Below are 22,904 nucleotides of genomic sequence, written 5' to 3' on the forward strand. Positions count from 1 at the left end.
CTACAAAATAGACCACATAGTTAGTCACAAAGCAAGCCTCAACAGATACAAGAAGATTGAAATAATCCCTTGTATCCTGTCTGATCACCATGGAATAAAGCTGGACCTCAATAACAACAGAAATAGCAAAAAGCCTACACATACATGGAAACTGAACAACTTGCTACTAAAAGACAGCTGGGTCAGGGAAGAAATACATAAAAGAAATTAAAGTCTTCCTAGAACTCAATGAAAATGAAGACACAACATACACAAACTTGTGGGACACAATGAAGGCAGTGCTAAGAGGAAAATTCATAGCACTAAGTGCTTTCAAGAAGAAATTCGAGACAGCTCATTCAAGCAACTTAATGGCTCACTAAAAAAACCATGGAAAAAGAAGAAGCAGACACATCAAAAAGAAGTAGATGGCTGGAAATAATCAAACTCAGGGCTGAAATCAATCAATTAGAAACAAATGAAACAATTCAAAGAATCAATGAAACCAAGAGCTGGTTCTTTGAGAAAATCAACAAGATCGACAAACCCTTAGCCAAGCTAACTAAAAGGCAGAGAGACACCAAATCAACAAAATCAGAAATGAAAAGGGGGACATAACTACAGACACTGAGGAAATTCAAACAATCATTAGGACTTACTTCAAAAGTCTATATGCCACTAAATTTGAAAATCTAAACCAAATGAACAATTTTCTTGATCGATTTGACTTACCAAAGCTGAATCAGGACCAGGTAAATCAATTAAATAGTCCTATATCCCCCAAAGAAATAGAAGCAGTCATCAAAATTCTCCCAACCAAAAAGAGCCCAGGACCAGATGGCTTCAGTGCAGAATTCTACCAGACCTTCAAAGAAGAGCTAACACCAATTCTCTTCAAACTAATCCACAAAATAGAAACAGAAGGAACATTACCAAACTCATTTTATGAAGCCACAGTCACCTTGGTACCTAAACTTCACAAATATCCAACAAAGAGAATTTCCGGCCAATCTCCCTTATGAACATTGATGCAAAAATACTCAACAAAATACTCCCAAACCGAATCCAAGAACACATCAAAGATATCATCCACCATGACCAAGTAGGCTTCATCCCAGGTATACAGGGGTGGTTCAATATACAGAAATCCATCAATGTGACCCACCATATTAACAAACTGAAAGAAAAAAAACACATGATAATCTCCCTAGATGCTGAAAAAGCATTTGACAAAATCCAACATCCATTCCTACAGGCGATATACAGCAAGCCTATAGCCAACATCAAACTGAATGGATAGAAACTTAAAGCAATCCCACTGAAATCAGGGACAAGGCAAGGCTGCCCACTCTCTCCATATCTCTTCAACATAGTTCTGGAAGTCCTTGCTAGAGCAATAAGACAGTTGAAGGAGATCAAGGGGATACAAATTGGAAAGGAAGAAGTCAAATTATCACTATTTGCAGATGATATGATAGTATACATGAGTGACGCCAAAACTCTACCAGGGAACTCCTACAGCTGATAAACACCTTCAGCAAAGTGGCCGGATACAAAATTAACTCAAAAAACTCAGTAGCCCTCCTGTATACAAAAGACAAAAGGGCTGAGAAAAAAATTAGAGAAACAACACCCTTCAAAATAGCCACAAATGACATAAGGTACCTCGGAGTAACCCTAACCAAGGAAGTCAAAGACTTGTATGAAAAAAAATTTCAAGTCTCTGAAGAAAGAATTAGAAGAAGATATGAGAAGATGGAAAGATCTCCCATGCTCATGACTTGGCAAGATTAACATAGTAAAAATGGCCATCCTACCAAAAGCAATCTACAGATTCAATGCAATTCCCATCAAATTACCAACACAATTCTTTACAGACCTGGAAAGAAAAATTCTCAACTTCATATGAAATAACAAGAAACCCAGAATTTCTAAAAAAATCCTCTACAATAAAAAATCTTATGGAGGTATCTCCATCCCTGATCTTAAGTTGTACTATAGAGCAACAGTTATAAAAACTGCCTGGTACTGGCATAGAAACAGAATGGTGGATCAATGGAACCGAACAGAGGACCCAGAAATAAACCCACACACTAAGAACACGTGATCTTTGACAAAGATGCCAAAACCATATAATGGAAAAAAGATAGCATCTTCAACAAATGGTGCTGGTCCAACTGGATGTCCACATGCAGAAAAATGAAAATAGATCCATACTTATCACCCTGCACAAAACTAAAGTCCAAGTGAATCAAAGACCTCAACATAAAACCAGACACATTAAATCGGCTAGAAAAAAAAAAGTGGGGAATACCCTAGAACTCATTGGTACAGGAGAAAACTTCCTGAACAGAACACCAACAGCACAGGCTCTAAGAGCAACAATCAATAAATGGGACCTCATGAAACTGAAAAGCTTCTGCAAAGCAAAGGACACCGTCATCAAAACAAAGCAACTGCCCACAGATTGGGAAAGAATCTTCACCAACCCTTTATCTGACAGAGGACTCACATCCAGTATATATAAAGAACTAAAGAAGCTGAAAAGAAGCAAACCAAGTAATCCACTTAAAAAATGGGGAACAGAGTTAAAGAGAGAATTCTCTGTAGAGGAATATCGAATGGCAGAGAAGCACTTAAAGAAATGCTCAACCTCATTAGCCATTAGGGAAATGCAAATCAAAACAACCCTGAGACTTCACCTTACACCCATCAGAATGGCCAAGATGAAAAACTCAAGGGACAACACATGCTGGAGAGGTTGTGAAGAAAGGAGAACCCTTCTCCACTGCTGGTGGGAATGTAAACTTGTACAACCACTCTGGAAATCAATCTGGTGCTTTCTCAGACAACTAGGAATAGCGCTTCCTCAAGATCCAGCCATACCACTCCTAGGCATATATCCAAAAGAGGCTCAAGTACATAAAAAGGACATTTGCTCAACCATGTTTGTAGCAGCTTTATTTGTAATAGCCAGAAGCTGGAAACAACCCAGATGCCCCTCAACTGAAGAATGGATGCAGAAATTGTGGTACATCTACACAATGGAATATTACTCAGCAATTAAAAATAAGGAAATCATGAAATTTGCAGGTAAATGGTGGGACCTGGAAAGGATCATCCTGAGTGAGTTGTCCCAGAAGCAAAAAGACACACACGGTATATACTCACTCATATAGACATACAACATAGGACAAACCCACTAAAATCTGTGCATCTAAAGAAACTAAGCAAGAGAGAGGACCCTAACTAAAATGTCAATCCCCTTCCTGAAAGGCAAAGAAGATGGACATCAGAAGACGAAGAAAACAGGAAACAACCTAGGAACCATCTATAGAGGGCTTCTGAAAGCCAGAAGAAGAAAACAGGAAACAAACTAGGAACCTACCACAGAGGGCCTCTGAAAGCCTCTGCCCTGCAGACTGTCAAAGCAGATGCTGAGCCTGATGGCCAACTGAAGGGCAGAGTGAATGGAATTTTATGTAAGAAGTGGGAAATAGTAACAGCTGGAGAGGACAGGGTCTCCACAAGGAGAGCAACAGAACAAGAAAATTTGAACACAGGGAACTTCCCAGAGACTCATACTCCAACCAAGGACTATTCATGGAGATAACCTAGAACCCCTCCACAGATGTAGCCCATGGCAGTTCAGTGTCCAAGTGGGTTACACAATAATGGGAAGAGGGACTGCCTCTGACATAATCTGATTGGCCTGCTCTTTGATCACCTCCCCCTGAAGGGGGAACAGCCTTACCAGGCCACAGTAGAAGACATTGCAGCCACTTTTGATGAGAACTGATAGACTAAGATCAGAAAGGAGAGGAGAACCTCCCCTATCAGTGCACTTGGGGAGGGGCATGCATGCAGAAAGGGGAGGGAGGGTGGGATCGGGTGGGGAGGAAGGAGGGGCTTATGGGGGGATACAAAATGAAAAAAGTGTAATTAAAAAAAAAAAAGAAATAGGCACTGGCAAGTGTTCATATACAACCAGGTCCTACTGCTAAGAATAAGCTAAAAATAATTTTTAAATGACTGACTTAAAACAGAATGTCATTAGCAAGTTGCATGTAGGCCACCATTTGCTGTCATTGCACTAACGTGAACCGCCTTGAGCTCCTACAGCGTTACCTGCCATAAATAACTATTCTAGGCTCAGCCAGCTAAGCAAGGCCCACAGCAGAAGTCTCAGCTGTCTGGCAAGACAAGCAAACCAAAGATACATCAAAAAGCTGTTTTCAGGCTCTGTGGAGGCCTGATGCATAACAAAATCACTATGAATTGAGACCCAGTAACGAGTAAACCAGCATTCTGAGACCAAGAATTCAGCTGCTCTTATTCCAACATGGACTTTGGCCAGAGCACAAATGTAGGGAAGGGCAGACAGTACCTTCAATGAAAATTGCAGACACAGGATTTGGGCACAAATTACTAAATAAAGTTACTGTACATCATTTAAAAAAAAAACTGATTGGTCATCAATCATTTCAGCTTCAAATACAGGCTTAACTTCAGGACTTTTAGCACTAGTATCCTGTATTCTGATCTAGATTATGTGACATGGAGCAATCCAAAGGAACTAGAATCATAACCTAGTCCACAAATTACATATGGCCATGTTATCCAAAGTAACTCTTATAAAACTCAAAATGCCATCATAAGTAATTATTAGACTCTCCTTACCTCCCCTATCAGTGGACTTGGGGAGGGGCATGGGAGGAGATGAGGGAGGGAGGGGTGATTGGGAGGGTATCAGGGAGGGGGCTACAGCTGGGATACAAAGTGAATAAACTGTAATTAATAAAAAAATAAATAAATTTTTAAAAATTAAAAATTTTTAAAAAATAGACTCTTTTCTGATAGTAATTGCCTCAAGATGCTTTAAACTCTGTGTGCTCATAGAGAATTGCTGCCTCACCCACCACTTTATTTCCAAATCCAAGTGCCTAGGAATGCATGTCTTAGATGAGTTAATGAATAAATGATTGAAATGTTGCAGTTTTTAAAAATTGAGTATGACCTAAATTAAGCTTAGTATAAATAAGCACAGAGACTGGAGAGACACTGAAGGGCATGAGTAGTAGGAAAAGAGTAGCATCTTTACTATAATCTATAAAAATGAATACCAAACCAATTACACCCAAAAGTGTAAGTTTAAACTACATGCTTGATTTACTAACCAAACCGCAGCAACTCAACCCTCCCATCCCCAGTTCAGAGCTGTGTCCTGTGATTGTCTTCTCAAGGATGCTGGGATTTCCGCCCTGCCTCTACCAATTACTGACAATAAGAGTTTTATGTTTTAGTTTTTATGTTCATAAAAAATTTTAGAACTATAAAATATTATTAGATTAAAATAGGTAAGAAGAAATAAAAGGGACATTAGTTCATTTCCATACAGTGCGGTAGGCTCGTCTGTGAACTATGACACATCTCAAGTGTAGGAATAGTAGGATATACAATCCATATAAGAACTTATCATGTTAGAATCAGTGGCCCCACATAGGCAGTTTGGAGTCTGCTCTTAATGGAAATGCCTTTTCCTAGTGATTTTCAGAATCTGTAAGAAAGCATGTGACCAAGTCCTACCACCAAGCTTGGGTTCTAAGTTGCCCATTGTATGCTGGTCTACTCCTAAAGTCAAGATGAGCTAAATGACGTGCAATGGGATTCTCCTAGCCATATGCACTCAAGTTTGATTTTTAGATATTATGGGTCCCTTTTCCTGATAGTGTGATTCAAACCTAATCAATTTTTTCTCATATTTGTTTGATTTGCCTTTTCTCTCCTAGAAATGTTTAGGAACTATTTGCAAACATGAACTTTATTTTCACTTTGGAAACAACCTATTCTATCACTTTTTAAATTCAATTTCATCAATACTATTGTTTCCATGTGCATGATATATGTGTGTATAATGGCACATGTGTGTGCCACAGCACATGTGTGGAGGGCAGAGGACAGCTCTGTGGAGTTGGTTTTCACCTTCTACATTTACATGGATTCCAGCTATCAAAACTTGAGTCATGGGTCTTCCATGGCTTTTAACCATGAAGCAATCTTGTCTGCCTTCGCTTTTTTGTTTTCATTTCTAGTAAAAAATAAAATAAAATGTACATTCCTAATTACAAATATTTTATATTATTCTTTGTGTTTTTTTCCATTTAAATCATCAGGGCATTGATTATACTCATAAAAGATGACAGATAATTAGAGGTCTTCAAATCAGCATGCAATTTGGTTACACCCAAGTATTCGAATTATAAACAAGTAGGGGCCATTGAAAGCAATAAAATGTTCACATCCTTGGTTTCTCCCAAAGAACACAGTGACCAGGACACATGCCCCTGTGCCTCTGCTTTCATCGCTGTGTACAATAACACCATGTATAATAGAGTGCCATTTTAATAGAGTGCCTAGTCTTCTGACAGCTGTCACTGGTCACCAAACCCTGCTTGCAATTTAATTCTTATTACAAATTTGGTAAGCTTAGGCTAATGAGGATATGACAGAAATCACTCTACTTTTGTGACCAGCATTATCTTTGTAACCTGCATTTATTGAACTTTAAATACTATTTCCTTCTAATAATCAGCAATACTCAAAAACAAACATAGAAGCATGGTGCTTCGTTATGATCCCTTATCATATAACATTTAGTTTTTATGTTCGTAAAAATTATAGAACTATAAATATTATTAGATTAAAATAGGTAAGAAGAAATAGAATGGACATTAGTTCATAAAGGAAAAGGAATAACATTTTTGATGATTAAATCCCACACTCACACCCTGAAATATTGCCTTTTCTGCCTTTGACTGAGAAAATTAATTCTTCATTGTCTGCTAAGCCTGCAGTGACTTTCTCTGAAAGAGATTTCAGGCAAGACTGATATCCCTCACAGCCCACCAATAGTTGCCTCTAGACCTATAGCCAGACTTAAGGCTGAACAGGCTCCTAGAGAGCAGCTAGAAAGTTTAGCCAAAATCAAAGTTTTCTGATTCCTTCAAAAAAAAAATGTCTGGGAAATATGTATAGGGATGGATTCTAAGATCTGAAGAATGTGGAGTAATGGAGGAAGGAACATAAAACTGAATTCGGATGAGTTTCTAGATATGGGCCCTCTGAGTAGAGAGTCTAGGATTAATACAGAAGCCTGTACAGGTTTAAAAAATGTAGAGGTTTGCTTGAATGATTGGGTGAAGCATTTGTCAAAAGGTGGCCCACTGAAAAGGAGTTGATGAAATTGCAATGCTAGAGTGGATAGACTGTGTAAAACCTAATCCTTTGCAATGGGAAGGCCAAGAAGACATGCCCTTCAGTAGTCCTAGATGACACAAACTGATGAGAGAGACACGAGCACATTTGAAGAATTTTCTTGGCACCCATTTCCTTGTGCTAGACCTTAGGGTTGGAGATGCTGTTGCTCAGTTAAATGAATTAAATGAAATAAGTTTAAATAAGTTTAACCCAAAATAGCAGGAGTCAGGTAGCAGTTCTAAGTAGCCAAATGCAAGGTGATCATAGTTACCATAATGGTCAACACAGGCAATTGCAATGTCCATAATGCTCTAACCCATAAGGGCAGCACAGGCAAAGAGAAATGTATGGTGGCATGATTCATATGGACCTTTGGTACTAGCTAATCAATCATGGTGTTTCATGGTGTTGATTTATGTAAGAAGAAAAATTCTCAAACAAGTGAAAGAAAAGCTCCATTAGACTATGGCAAGAGTTAATCTCGGCCTAGTGAACCAATTTCCAAACGAGCCAATTTGCCGACCCAGAAGACCTCACATGAAGGGAAGGCCAGGTCCTCCTGGGGAATGTTAACTCTGTGACCACAATACCTGACAGAGAAAACTTATGGGAAGAAAGATTAATTTGGCTCATGTTTCTTGAAGTTTTTAGTCCATGCTGGCAGGGAAGGCTTGAGAGCCAGTCAGCGGAAAGGGCTGTTCACATCATGGCAGTACAAGAATCAGAGAGCAGAATAGGAACCCAAAACAAGAATAGCTTTCAAATGCCCACCTCTTGTGGCTTATTTTCAGCATCAGAACTCCAACTCTTAAGTCAGTGCCACCAGCCTAAGACCAAGTATTCAAAACATGGGTCTGTGGGGAACATTCTAGATTCAATTCAAAACACTAGGTTTTGGAAAACCTCTTCAAAATCATGAAGCTTTTGGATATATCCATATTTTATTATATTAAAATTTAAGTTATTTTTTTAAATCCACATTTGACAATGAATTCAGGGGTGATAGCTCTGTTTGAATATAAATCCAATCAATTTGTAAAAGTCATTCAGCGTCTTTTTTAAGACATATCTCTTAGAGAACCCGTGGATGTAAGCAAGTTCTTGACAGTAAGGCTTGATAGGTAGTTGAAGGAAGTCAACCATAAGGCTCTTATGAACTCATCAGAAAGCATATTTTCCATGGCATCTACTTCTGCGTTCATCAGGACTCCATCTACCTATGTGTGTTGTTTCCTCAGAGTTTGATTTAGCTCAGCCAAATATCCTAAAGTACAATTTGCTTCCCCTGAAATCTCTAGGATAATATTGATAAGGAAAAGAAATTAAAATGAAGACAGCACTATCTTATACACCATTAAAAGTCAGTAGTGTCTTCTGTATTTTCATGATATTTTAATAGCATTTCTAAAATCTATCTACATTTTCCCTCAAGTTATAAGGGACATCCCATATTTAGAACCCTTGACTGCAGACAGAGTGATGTTCAAACATATTTCATCATATGTGGCTGTCTTTATGAGAACACAGAATTTGATCATTTCTTTCAATATACGCTCCTTGTCTCCCTTCCTTTTAAATCCATGGAAACCTAAGCTTGAAGATGATATGAATATCCAAGCTATTTTCTCATTATCATTAGGATAATAGGAACTGGAAAATCACCCAGTAAACCATCTTTAGGTCTTTAGCTATTTTTTTAAAGAAATAATTTTCTGCTCATTTCCTTATTACTATGTGATTGTGATAACATCTGCCAAGGCAGGAGACTGTTGTATCTCCAGCTTTCAGTCAGGAGGATTGCATTTGCTGAGTAAAATGCAGCAAACTTCAGTTCTCCATCATAAAGATTCAATATTGATTTTTAAATGATGCTTGTTTTGGAGGCATATATTGCCGTGGAATATTTTGTTTCTTAGAATGTAGCAATTCGCAGATGGAATCAAGATGCCCTTTTATGGACTGAAAAGCTTCTGAAGAGTACATTATTTATAACAACAAAATAAATCACCAGTACTCAAATAAATCATTTATTATATAACTTTTATTCATTAATTTGGACTTGAGAATTTCAATTTTCAATAAGATAGCATACTATCCAAATACATAATAGCCTAGAAATGCCAGCTCAAATTTAAAAGTAAAAATAATTATTTGATAAACAGCTGAAAACAAAAACAAAATAGCACACATTTTCAGAAGAATTTATTTAATATCAATGGTTTTAACATTGGCTTTTTTATGAACTTAGAAAAATCTAATTGGAAAATACTCATTTCATGAGCTACCACACATGACTTGAAAAGATTAGTTTTAGACTGGTTTTAAGCATCAGCTCTTTTTTAATTATTTTTATTTTTATTAATTACAGTTTATTCACTTAGTATCCCCCCTGTAGCTCCCTCCCTCCTCCCCTCCCAATCCTCCCCTTCTCTACCCATGCCCCACCCCCAATCCACTGACAGGGAGGCCCTTCTAGTCTATAGATCCTAGTCTATCTCATCAGGACTGGCTGCACTGTCTTCTCCTGTGGCCAGGTAAGGCTGCTCCCCCCTTCAGGAGGAGGTGACCAAAGAGCAGGCCAATCAGTTCCTGTCACAGATAGTCCCTGTCCTCATTACGATGGAACCTACTTGGACACTGAACTGTCATGGGCCACCTCTGTGCAAGGGTTCCAGGCCATCTCCATGAGTGCTCCTTAGCTGGAGTATCAGTCTCAGAAAAGACTCCTGTGCCCAGACTTTTTGGATATGATGCTCTCCTTGTGGAGACCCTGTCCTCTCCCACTTCTCCCACTTCTTTCATAAGATTCCCTGCACTCTGTCCAAAGTTTGGCTATGAGTCTCAGCATCTGCCTTGATACCCCGCAGGGTAGAGCCTTTCAGAGGTCCTCTGTAGTAAGCTCCTGTCCTATTTCCTGTTTTCTCCCTCCTCCGATGTCCATCCTCTTTGCCTTTCTGCATGGGGATTGAGCATCTTAGCCAGAGTCCTCCTTCTTGATTAGTTTCCTTAGGTGTACAGATTTTAGTATGTTTATCCTATATTATATGTCTAATATCTGCTAATGAGTGAGTGTATACCCTGTGTGTCTTTCTGCTTCTAGGTATCTCACTCAGGATGATCTACCCATCAGAATGGCTAAGATGAAAAACTCAAGTGACAACACATGCTGGAAACGATGTAAAGACAGGGGAACCCTCCTCCATTGCTGGTGGGAATGTAAACTGGTACAACCACTTTGCAAATCAATCTGGTGCTTTCTCAGACAATTAGGAATAGCACTTCCTCAAGATCCAGCTATACCACTCCTAGGTATATATCCAAAAGATGCTCAAGTACATAACAAGGACATTTGCTCAACCATGTTTGTAGCAGCTTTATTTTTAATAGCCAGAAGCTAGAAACAGCCCAGATGCCCCTCAGTTGAGGAATGGATACAGAAATTGTGGTACATCTACACAATGGAATATTACTCAGCAATAAAAAACAAGGAAATGATGAAATTTGCAGGTAAATGGTGGGAATTGGAAAAGCATCAGCTCTTGATCCAATCAAAAATTAGGAAGTTGAAAGCATCTTTACTTCTTTATTACTTGCCTGACCCATATTCACATATACATATACATACAAACAGATATGGATATGTTACATACGCATCTACATATATATATTCATTCTATCAGTTCTTCTAGAAAAACCTGGCTAATACAGGTGGATTAAAATATCTATTCTTCTTACTGTCCTTTCGTGTTATGGACAATATGAGGATAGTGAAGCAAAACCAAATATCAAATGTAATTGACACAAAGATAATTCAATTTAGATGTCAGTAATTCTCAGAGCTTGTGGTATCATGTTCCTGTCACTACCAAAGGATCTTAGAAATAGTGCTTCCGTCTTCATGGAGACAGAATGTGAATATTGAAGCAAGCTAAACATTACTAACTTGATGAAGTTCTCAGTGTAATTACAGCATATAGTCAAAGCTGAAAACACTCTGCTAATATAAGGTTATCCACATCCAGTGAATTAAGAAATGATGAAAAGGACACCTGTCTTGGACACAAGCAATTCCAGAGACTCTATTGACAAGTTTCTGCAGCAGCCAAAACAAATATTTTGTGTCCACCAGTTTATCACCAGATGATCTGTCTCAGCCTGTTTGCAGCTAATTCGTAGTCCAAGAAGGAGGTTGAAAAACATAAGTGGATATAACTTCCTGATAGAGACTTAGGATTACATTGATATTTCCTGTAGGAAATATCTAAGCTAATTACAGCATAGGAATTCACTTAAAAGTCACTGGGGAAAAAGGGTTGAAAGATTTTGCGCTTCCACTTTGTGAAAAGGCGTTTTTCAGAGTAATTCAATATCTGAAATTTTGAGAAATGTAGGAAACAAGACAACGAGATTGGTCAAGCTGAAGTTTTATCACAAGAACACAACTCATCTAAAGGTTGGGAAACAAGAACTACCACTTAAATAAGAAATCGATAATGGAGAAGAGTGTCTAGAATTAAACAGTGTCCCAGGGGAAGCATAGGAAGCAGTAGAAGAAGAAAGGGAAAATAGGACAATATAGGGATTGTAGCCAATAGCAGGACATAGTTCCAGAAGTGGGGAGTACTCACCTGTGCAAACAATGACAAGAAATCAAGGAAGATGAGGACAGAAAAATGTCGACTGTGTTTGGCTAAATGGATGACACCATAAATGGTGACATTTTGAGTGTCCATTTTTATCTCATTTGGGTTCTGTATCTTTTTTGTGTTCTGCCAGTAGATTTAAGATATCCCATTGCATTTGATGGTGAAAAAAATTCTAAATACTCATTTGAATGAATTTTATAACTTACATTTGTAATATGCCTTTTAATTAGAGCTAAAACTTAGGAAAAAATAGACTAGAAAAGAGAAATACATTTAATATCAAATTTTAAGTTGCAGTTTTGAAAAACAATTGGGCAGTGAGGTTGCAGTTATATCTTGACTCAAATGCTTAATAATAAGGAGTACGTTAGATATTTTCATTTCGTGGCAGCAAATGTTTACAAATTGCAAGATGTGTTTGAGAAAACTATAATTGAGCATACACTCAGAAAGCATGGGCCCATTGATAGGTGCTCTAAACTACTCTAAACTATTTATGCGGCATTCTGAGTAGCAAAGATGAAAAAAGTCACGGGCTTTTAGAGTAACAAGAGAGAGGGGAAGGCGGAACAGGTTATGCGTGTGGGCATTGTTAGGACACCGCTAATATATGTAATACTGCTGTGGTAGAAACCTGTCATGTGCATTTGTCAAGATCGTAGAATTTAGACTGAACTTATATGTATATACAACTTTAAAACTAATCATTTAGGAGTTCCGGAGAATATAAGAGGAAACACATACTAGGACAAGAGAATGTGAACATATTATAAACATATGAAACAACCTCACTGATGGAGTGTGCGGGTCAAAGCCCTGACCTGAACATTTAGAAATGAGTATAGCAGGCAAGACAAAGAGCAAAGACATGCTCATAAACACTATGCTCTAACTGGTTATATTTCTTTCCTCATTAGGATACAGGACTAAAAGTTCACCATTCTGATGCTAGCACACATCAGTACTGGAATCAAACAATAAGTGGACCATGAGTGGTAGGAATGAGCTTTCTGTGTTGAAGTGAGATTTCACAGGAGAGCAAGAAGGGGATCTTTTATGATCTATCTGGTAAGTGATCAAAATAAGTGTATCAGTATCCTTATGACTAGCTTAATATAGATGACTATGGGTATGCATGTAAGAATATGTACATGTAATTTTACATATGTGAGTATATATATGAGTGGTATGGCTACACGCATTTCATTTCTCCCTCATCTGAGATCTGAACAGAGTAATAATGAATTCGACAAGCACCAAAATTGTGATTTCAAATACAGAAGGTGGTCCTTTAGCCAATATTTATACTCTCAGAACTGTTTGAGATTTTAGAGTAGTGTCTGGGATTTTGGCATATTTGTATAACAAAGAGCACACTCCTAATCTAAAACTCCATATGCCAAAATCAGATTTCAGACAATTTGATTTTTAAGGTTTTCAGATTAGAATGCTCAACTTGTGACACTCTTTAGTGACATACAGCACAGTTGTCTAAGGAAATGGTTAATTGTAGGACTGAGGAAAATATAGAAGACATGACTGGTGTCAAAAATAAGAAAGCAAAGAAGAAAGTCTCTTTTTGGTACACATAACTTAAAGGGCATGGAATCTAGTTGAGGGCACTTTCTGTACTAACTCTGCAGAGCTTCTATGATACTAAAATTACTCTAACATTCTATCATGCATTTTATAGAACCACGTGGGGTGAGATCAACATGTTTATCATTTGGGTGATGATGGAATGAGATAAGCCATTTCAAAGGAGAAAATGCTTATTTATGATACAGTTGCAATAGTAATTATGACATTCTCTATGATGTTTAAAAATTATGCTCTTTCTGGTGCTCACAACTCTGAAGAGTGATGATCACTGAAAGTTGGTAGTTATTCAAGAGCAAAACAATAATAAAATGCATAGTATCTTTTGAAGAAAATGTGCCTGATTTCACAAAATATACCACATGACTGAACTTGTGCTATCTGTGAAGCAACTGTGTGAGCTCTCCCTAGGGAAAGAGTCCTACTCCCCTTAATGAGAGGTGCTTCTGAGAGAGTGATGTCCTTGTCTGGCCTCTGACAAGGCCATGGATTTTTCACAGAAGTGAGTTCCACGTCTTGAATACGTCAGAGTGTAGCTGAAAATAGAAACTAGCAGCTTTCATTAGGTTGTACATATGTACATTATACACAGAGGTATTGTTACATGAAAGTAAAAAGGGTCATTAACTATGCTACTGAAGTTTTGTAACTGAAATTAATGTGTATGCTTGTAGAACATTTAATAATAAAATTTCAAAAACCCAGCGACCTCATGACAATCACAGTTACATACATTCCTTTTCTGTTAGCGCACTTTGGGTGAGTAACTAAGTGTCTGAAGCCACCCTGGCACCCAGCGCTCTGCTCTGGATTTGTGGGTAAAGCTGTATCTGGTTCACATGCAGATTGCACTTTGTCTCCGATGAGACTCACAAACAGCTCTCCAGTCAGACTCCTCCTACTAGGTTTGCAGAACTGGAAACAAGACCATCACTAACTACAATATTCTTAAAAAGTTGCCTACATGCAAGTCCTGACAAGTTCTTGTACTTCAGTGGAGTCTGAGTTGCCTTCCGGTACCTAATTCATGAAAACTTGTTTTAAAATCTTGAGGCTCAAAACACTAAACAACTTTGATCTGATCTAAGCTCATTCTGTGTATGAAAATGTCATGATGCAACTTTTTATTTTACACAAAATATACCAATAAATTACCTGAGTTAAGACAAGTAGATTTGTGGCATATAGCAGATATGTGTAAAATAGGAAATACATTTTACAACGTGTCTCCACTCCCAAATTCTTTTGGAACTAATATACTACATTACCCTGTCCGGCACAAAACTAAACTTCACATATCATCTTATCTAAGTTAGTGTTGGTAAATACATACTCACTGTAAACGGCTGTTTCTTGAGCACACTTTACAGCATGAATTTTTCTGTAGAGTGAATATATGCTACGTCCTTTGGTGGATTGCAGCTGGAATGTGTGCCACCTCCTTTGTTCTACTCAATAGCTTTGTGCTCAGTGCTTTCTCCCAGTTTGAAAGTAAGCAAATCAAACCTTAAACGATGAGATAATAGAGCTGAACACTGCACAGCAATTAACACCTTCGTGGAGAGCTGCAGCCAGGCTTAACACCAAACAGTCTGAGGTCCCAGGACTCAGAAAGATGTGGTAGCCTAGGACCTATGCTATAAGCCTTTCGCTCACTTCTAATTAAGTACAGTTTCTTTGTTTATAGAAAGGAATGACCACAGCTGTATTTAAGAACCTGTAGCTTCCCTCAATCAGAACTCTCACAGCACAGAAACACTTCCTAGCAGTTACCTTGACATATAATTTGTACTCATCACTACCAGGAGTTATGTAGTCATCAAACCTATGGACAAAGTCTTACATTTGGTGCCTTTATAAAACATATAGCAAAAAAAAAAAAAAAAAATGTAAAAATGTTGATAAATATCTTTCAATAGTATTAACTTTATTAAAATTTTAAGTATTTTACTTTCTTCATTAAAATATTACTCTGCAAAGGGTAAACTTCACAGGATTAACAAAAAAGCTTTTGGCACAGAAAAAATAAAAGATAAGATCTCACCTAGGGACTGAAAGGTTGTCCCACAGTTAAGAATACCAACTACTCTTTGAGAAGACTTAGGATCAATTGCTGCCAGCCATGTGCTGGCAGCTCACAGTAAGTTCCAGAGAAACTAATGCCATTTTCTAGCCTCCACGGGCACCAGGCACAAACATGGTTTACAGACATACATGCAGGCAAAAAAAAACAAAAAAAAAAAAAAACCAAAAACTCACATAAAATAAAATTTGATTTAAAACTTTAAAAAACTACAAACACACACACATATTTTAATCTAGGTATATTGGTACATGCCTATAGCCCAGACTACCCAAGAGTCTGAGGTGAGATGGTCACTTGAACCCAGAAGTTCAAGACTTGGAAACATAACAAGATACTGTATCTTGAAAATCTGTGGAAGAGGTTCACTTAGTCCTGCTGTGACTTGAGGTGCCAGGGTGGGCTTCTTGGGGGCTTCTCATTCTCTGAGAAGGAGAAGGTGGAGTACAGGAAGGGTAGTGAGGTGGGGCTAGGAGGAGAGGAGGGAGGGGCCTGGTATCAAGCTATAAAGTGATTAAATAAAAAAGAAAATAATAATAATACAAACACGCAGTGCTATTTTAACAGGCAATAACATCAAAATAATTTTTTATTGCTTGGATTGAACTAAAATGATAATTCTGATGATCAGTAAACTCCATGCTGGCCAATTTAGTTAATAGTCTCATCTGCCTTCCTCTTTTTGATACTAATTTTCATAATTCTCCTAATAAAAAACACAGAGCTTTTGTAATGTATTTAAGGGGAAGAATTGATGTTCAAGTATCCTCTAAAAGATGTGCAGTTTTTATATCCCCACAGACATACAAATATAAAGCAACAGCCTTCTCCCACCCCTTGAAGAAAAGTTGGGAAAAGAAAACTATGCAATTAGAAGGAATAAATAGGATGGGAAATGGAGAAGAGAAACTCAAGTCTCTCTTCCAGGTTTGCCTAGCCAAGCGATGGTCCACTTTATTCTAGTATCAGAAATTCCAGGACCTTGGCTTCATTTTCATCAAACAGGGTTGAAATTACAGGATATCCTGCCAACCTCCTGGTTCTCAGATGCTTTGTATTCACTCAAGCACATGACATAAGCCACAATCCATACAGACAAAGCCCATTTCTTCATTATGATGAATGTCATAAAGGTCTACTCTATTCCTCTCCCATTGTGTAGCTCTTCAGTCTCTGGGCTTCTCATAACACAGGAAGAGTGCAATTACATGTGTTTTCTGTATGACTCATTTTCTGATGGTAATGATCACTATTTAAGTTAATTATGAAGATTCTTTTGATGTCTTATTTCACTCACAATTAGTGTCATGCTATATACTTTTTTAAATAAACTCCCAGCCAGCGGTGTGAGAAGAAGGAATGGTTTCACCATACTCTGTGTCTATCTAGTTTCGGGGAATTGCTTATCATCTGTTACTCTTCTCTTAATGAGCAGCTAAAAATAAAAGATGCCTAGAGACACTGAGCTGCTTCTGAAGATGGAGCTCTGAATCACGGTCTAGTGGGCACCTGATATGAAAAAGATCAACGTTCTAGAATGTTCTCTCTCCTTTTTGATCAGCTCGGTTTCCAGTAAGTCTCCACTAAAATCCAGGCTCAATTTTCAAACTTTAGAAACATATCCCAAATGGGGGTAGCAGGCATCTCCACTGCAGAGGTCAAGACAGGAAAGGACAAAGAAACGGTGTGAAACTAGATCTGGTACAAGACTAGATTTTTACCAGGAATACATGATGAGATGGAAATTCCTCAATTTGAAAGCAGGAAGCACAAGATAGCCCAGGGAAGAACTGTGGATGTTCTGGGCTCTCAAAATGAATGCCTCTGTCATTTGAATCAATCACTGTTTTTTTTCAAGGGACTCTGTTCTGCTTAAAACAAGAGAGTTTTAACTGGGATTTTTTGATTGAGATTGATTATATTACTACACAATTTCCCCTTTCCTTTCCTCCTTCCAGATCCTCCCATAAAACCTTCTTGCTCTCTTTCAAATCCATGGCCTCTTTTTATATCAATAGTTGTTACATAAGCATATATGCCTAAGCAAATAGTGCATAAATACGTGTGCAGGCTGTATAATGTTGCTTGTAAGTATCTTCTTTCAGGGCTGACTGCTGATAGTGGATACCAGTTAGTATGTTCTTCACCAGGGAAGAGTAATTCTGCTGCTCTCAGCTTTCCTTGGTTGCCTGTAGTTCTTTGTGTAAGGTTGAGGTCTCTTGAGCTTCCCCGACCCAAAACCATGTTAGCATGTCTATGGCATTATCATTTTCAGCTCATTTTAAGGCAATCGTGTTGGTAGGACTTCTGTGTGTGGCTTCTGATATTGCTAGGAAAGACAATCTCACAGCAAACTTCCTAATCCTCTGGGTCTTACAGTCTTTCCACTTTATCTTCCACAATGTTCCCTGAGCCTTAGGATCTTGAGGTGTTTTATGGATGTATCACCTGGGATTAGATTCCACAACTTTGCACTTTGATTAGTGTGGCTTTCTGTGCAAAGAGAAGTTTCCTTGACAAAGGCTGAGGTCTGCATTTATGTGGGTTATAAGGACAAACATTTATAATTTAGCTAGAGATTATACTGCTGTAGTGAAGTGGTAGCTGTAGGTCCTCCTCCAAGAGCCATGACTTCATTATCCCTGGATAGTTGGCTAGGTTTTAAGCAGGCATGATTCCCTCTTGTTGAGTGGGTCTTAAGTACAATTAGAGAGTTGTTGGTCACTACCAAGGCATATGACTACCAAGGTATGTACTGTACCCTTAGAGTTATTGTGCTGTGCTGGCAATTGTGGTACATAAACATCATGGCTGAGTAGGACTGTGGGTTGCTTGCCTTCTGGTACCATGAAAGCAAGTCCTAAAGGAAGAGGCATTCAAGTCAGTTCCAGCTCAGGGATCTATGGGCCCTGTTTCTGAAGTGCATGGTGCCTTCAGTAAGGAGGGATAATAGCAATAACAAAAGGCTTATGTTTGGGTAATCTCTTAGACAGCCATGGCCAGACTCAAAAGAGGGCCTCTCATGGCTTGTACTGATGCTTGCGTTTGGCAGTATTTGGCTCTTGGGGGGAACAATATAAGTCCAGTTGTGAAAATATCATTAAAATTATATTCTTTCCAAGTGGGTTCCCTAGTAAGGGGAACAGGGACTATCTCTGACATGAACTCAGTGGCTGGCTCTTTGATCACCTCCCCCTGAGGTGGGGAGCAGCCTGATCAGGCCACAGAGGAAGACAATGTAACCAGTCCTAATGAGACCTGATAGGCTAGGGTCAGAGGGAAGTGGAAAAGGAATTGGGGAGGAACATGAGAAGAGATTAGGGAAAGAGGGTGGGATTGGGAGGGTGTGAGGGAGGGGGCTACAGCTGGTATATAAAGTGAATAAACTGTAATAAATAAATAAAAATTAATTTACAAAAAGAATTCTTCACACTGATTTCCAATGTGGTTGGACCAATTAGCCATCCTACCTGACCTCCTTTAGTAACTGTTTGAAACACTTTCTTCCCAGGTGTTACAATCCATCTGAATACGGCTCTGGAGATGTACTGTGTCAGTAATCATAGTACATGACTTGAAATTAAAGGGTGAGAGATACCCAAACAAAATCTTGAGCTTAACTTCAACGTGAGAATCTCTCTTTCTGTGTTGCCTGCTGTTTGTTTTAAAACATCCCCATTCAACCTACCATTCAACTTTCAGAAATAATTGTATACTACTCCAACTCAGTTAGACACAATGCTCATCACTATACTACTAATGCAGGCCCTGGGTCTGTAATGCGCCACGCACTTCACAGAACAAAGCCGAAGAGTACATCACCTCCCTGAAGAAACAAACAAACAAACAAAAACGTTTTCTCTTTCCTGCTTAGTGAAATCCCATTGAGTCTTGAAGCCTGCTGATCTGTAACCGCCATGTAACAGGTCTAGCTATGAAAGTTATTCTTCTATGTGACCATTTTTGTTCTTATCTCCATGATGGCACTAATAGCACATTTTGCCCGAGTTACTTGTTAATATGAATAGTCCTTCAAAAATTAATAGTTATTTTTTAATCACTTAAAATTATTTCTGGCCCTCCGCCCAAAAAAATCACTGATGAATTAATAAAGAGATTAGTAGTCTGTTACTACAATAACATTGTCAAGTATTACTTAGTGTTGACATATCATGTACACTACAAGCCATCTGAGTGGTACACAGTTTTCATTCAAATCTCAGTAGTTCAGACATGGATATGAGAAAAAGTTAAATGATCAAGTCTTTTCCCTTAGAAATTTTTTTAATTATTTAAGACAATTTTATTTTTGAAATGCCAAAATATATATCTTTAGTATATTTTGAAATAGCCTTGAAAACCAGTCAGGAAAACATAGGTTATTTAATTAATTATCATTATTTATAAATTAAAAATGATACCTTGCAGCTGGGTATGGTAGCTCAGGACTTTAATCCCAGGGCTCCAGAGGCAAAGGCAAGTAGATCTTTGTGAGTGCCAGGCCAAAGTGAGTCCAGGAGAACCAGAGCTCTGTTACACATAGAAACCGTATCTTGAAAAAAAAAAACAGTCATAACTTTGGTGAATAAGTCAATAACTTATTATATATTAATTATATATTAAGTGAATAGAGAACTAAATAAAAAAATTTGAACTCAATTAAACTAAAATTACAAATTAATAAAGTAATAAATGATGCACATATGATTCATTCTTATGAAAGAGTTCTTCTATTTAACAAAACAATTATAATTCTTATGAAAGAGTACTTCTATTTAACAAAACAACTATAAATCGTATGAGAGAGTTCTTCTATTTGACAAAACAATTATAATCTTGCTGTTTAAAAAGTCGAAAACTACAACATACCTTAGAATTTTTTTCTTTTTTTATTCTTTATTAATTACACTTTATTCACTTTGTATCCCCCTGTGGTTAGATTTATGGACCTTTAATTTTCACTTTAACTTTGTTAATCATGGCTACACTGTGCAGAAGACACAGGGCCATTCTGAGCTTGACTGAATACAGGAAGACCAGCATGCAACAGCTCCTGTCACAATTTCTAAAGGACCAACTACTACTCTGATGGAAGAGAGGAAGACAAGTTTTTTCTGGTCCCTTGAAATCATTAGTGTATGCCCCAAAGGCCTAGGTTAGCAGTTGCTCATGAGTTGGTGGCATCTTAGTTACCTGAACTGGGAAAGGCTTTCAATCATCAATTATGAGGTACCCCTAAAGTGGGATTCTTCCTTCACAGCATGTGATGCTCACAGTTGCCCACCTGGGCTTGAAAATATCTTACAGACCAAAAGCTTATGATAACTCTAGTTCCCAGTGGTGAAAATTAATGAAGAAATGTATAGAACGTAGAAAGTGTGGTACCTGGTACACAGTGATTGTTCAATAAAAATTACTTTTAATGAAGATATTAATAGCCTGTTTTTAAAAATAATATAATTATCAATGAGTCAGGCTTGGTCCATCTGACTGACAGTTACTTTTTTAGTACTAATAGGATGTACCCTGATTTAAAATGCAGGGGTATGCATAAATATGAGATGATATGTATGGGTACGTGTAACCATGCTTACAGGTGGCTTGATGGTGTTCCACTATGACCATTCCAAAAGATGTCAGCTGCAGGGGCGGTACTGCTCATGAAAAAAATGCTTTCCTAATACTCTGGTTCTAGACTACTGCCAGACTTGGTGCAGACATGGCATGAAAAGCCTTTCTTCCATCTTGTGCTAAACTTTGTCACCTGATCCTTAGAGTACTATTTCTGTAACTACAATTTCCAAAATTCCATTATTTATCTAAGCAGTCCAGAACACCAAATGGTGAATCATCTTTTTTATCCTCTAGTTATTCAAGGCTCAGCCATTAATCGCTTATAGGAAGTACTTAACTTCATTTGTGCAAAATAAACATACATAAAATATTTACACTAGAATAACTAAGTGTTTCTATATCCATTGCAGCAAATGATCACTTGAGGCAGAAAATTATGTAAAGTGTGTAACATCTACAGAGGGATGCAACCTTGACTGGAATGTAAACATGTAACATTGCCACATAGTACAGTTCGGTTGCTGAGAGCCCCAGCTCTCTGACACTGTTCTAATGAAGCTTTGCAATAACTCTGTGTCAAGAACAATGCTGTAAATGTACCACAATTTCTGTATCCATTCCTCAACTGAGGAATTGGGTTGACTCCAGATTCTGGCTATTACAAATAAAGCTTATACGAATATGGTTGAACAAATATCCTTGTTTGTATACTTGAGCATATTTTGGATATATGCCTAGGAGTGCTATAGCTGGATCTTGATTTAACACTATTCCTAATTGTCTGAGAAAGCACCAGGTTGATTTGCAAAGTGGTTGTACAAGTTTACATTCCCACCAACAATGGAGGAGGGTTCCCCTTTCTCCACATCCTCTCCAGCATGTCACTTGAGTTTTTTATCTTAGCCATTCTGATGAGTGTAAGGTGAAATCTAAGGGTTGTTTTGATTTGCATTTCCCTGATGACTAAGGACATTGAGCATTTCTTTAAGTGTTTCTCTGCCATTCAATATTCCTCTATTGAAAATTCTCTGTTTAGCTCCATACCCCATTTTTTAATTGGATTACTAACTTTGTTGCTTTTTAACTTCTTGAGTTCTTTATATAGTCTGGATATTAGCCCTCTGTCATATATAGGGCTGGTGAAGATGCTTTCCCAGTCTGTAGGCTGTCATATTGTGCAATTAAAAACAAGGTATTAAAAACAAGAAAATAATGAAATTTTTAGGCAAATGATTTTTAGGCATCATCCTGAGTGAGGTATCTCAGAAGCAGGACACATATGGTATATACTTACTTGTAAGTGGATATTAGACATATAATACAGGATAAACATACTAAAATCTGTACACCTAAAGAGGCTAAGCAAGAAGTAGGACCCTGGGTAAGATAATTAATCCTCACTTAGAAAGACAAATGCCATTGACATTGGAAGAGGGAGAAAACAGGGAACAGGACAGGAGCCCACCACAGAGGGCCTCTGAAAGACTCTACCAAGCAGGGTATCAAAGCAGATGCTGAGACTCATAGCCAAACTTTGGGCAGAGTGCAGGAAATCTAATGAAAGAAGGGGGAGATGAAAGACCTGGAAGGGACAGGAGCTCCACAAGGAGAGCCACAGAACCAAAAAATCTGGGCAAAGAGGTATTTTCTGAGACTTATACTTCAACTAAGGACCATTCATAGAGATAACCTAGAATCCCTGCTCAGATGTAACCCATGTCAGTGTCCAAGTGGGTTCCCTAGTAATGAGAACAGGGACTGTCTCT

This window comes from Psammomys obesus, unplaced genomic scaffold (assembly GCF_907164565.1).
Source record: "Psammomys obesus unplaced genomic scaffold, mPsaObe1.curated_primary_1811, whole genome shotgun sequence".
NCBI lineage: Eukaryota > Metazoa > Chordata > Mammalia > Rodentia > Muridae > Psammomys > Psammomys obesus.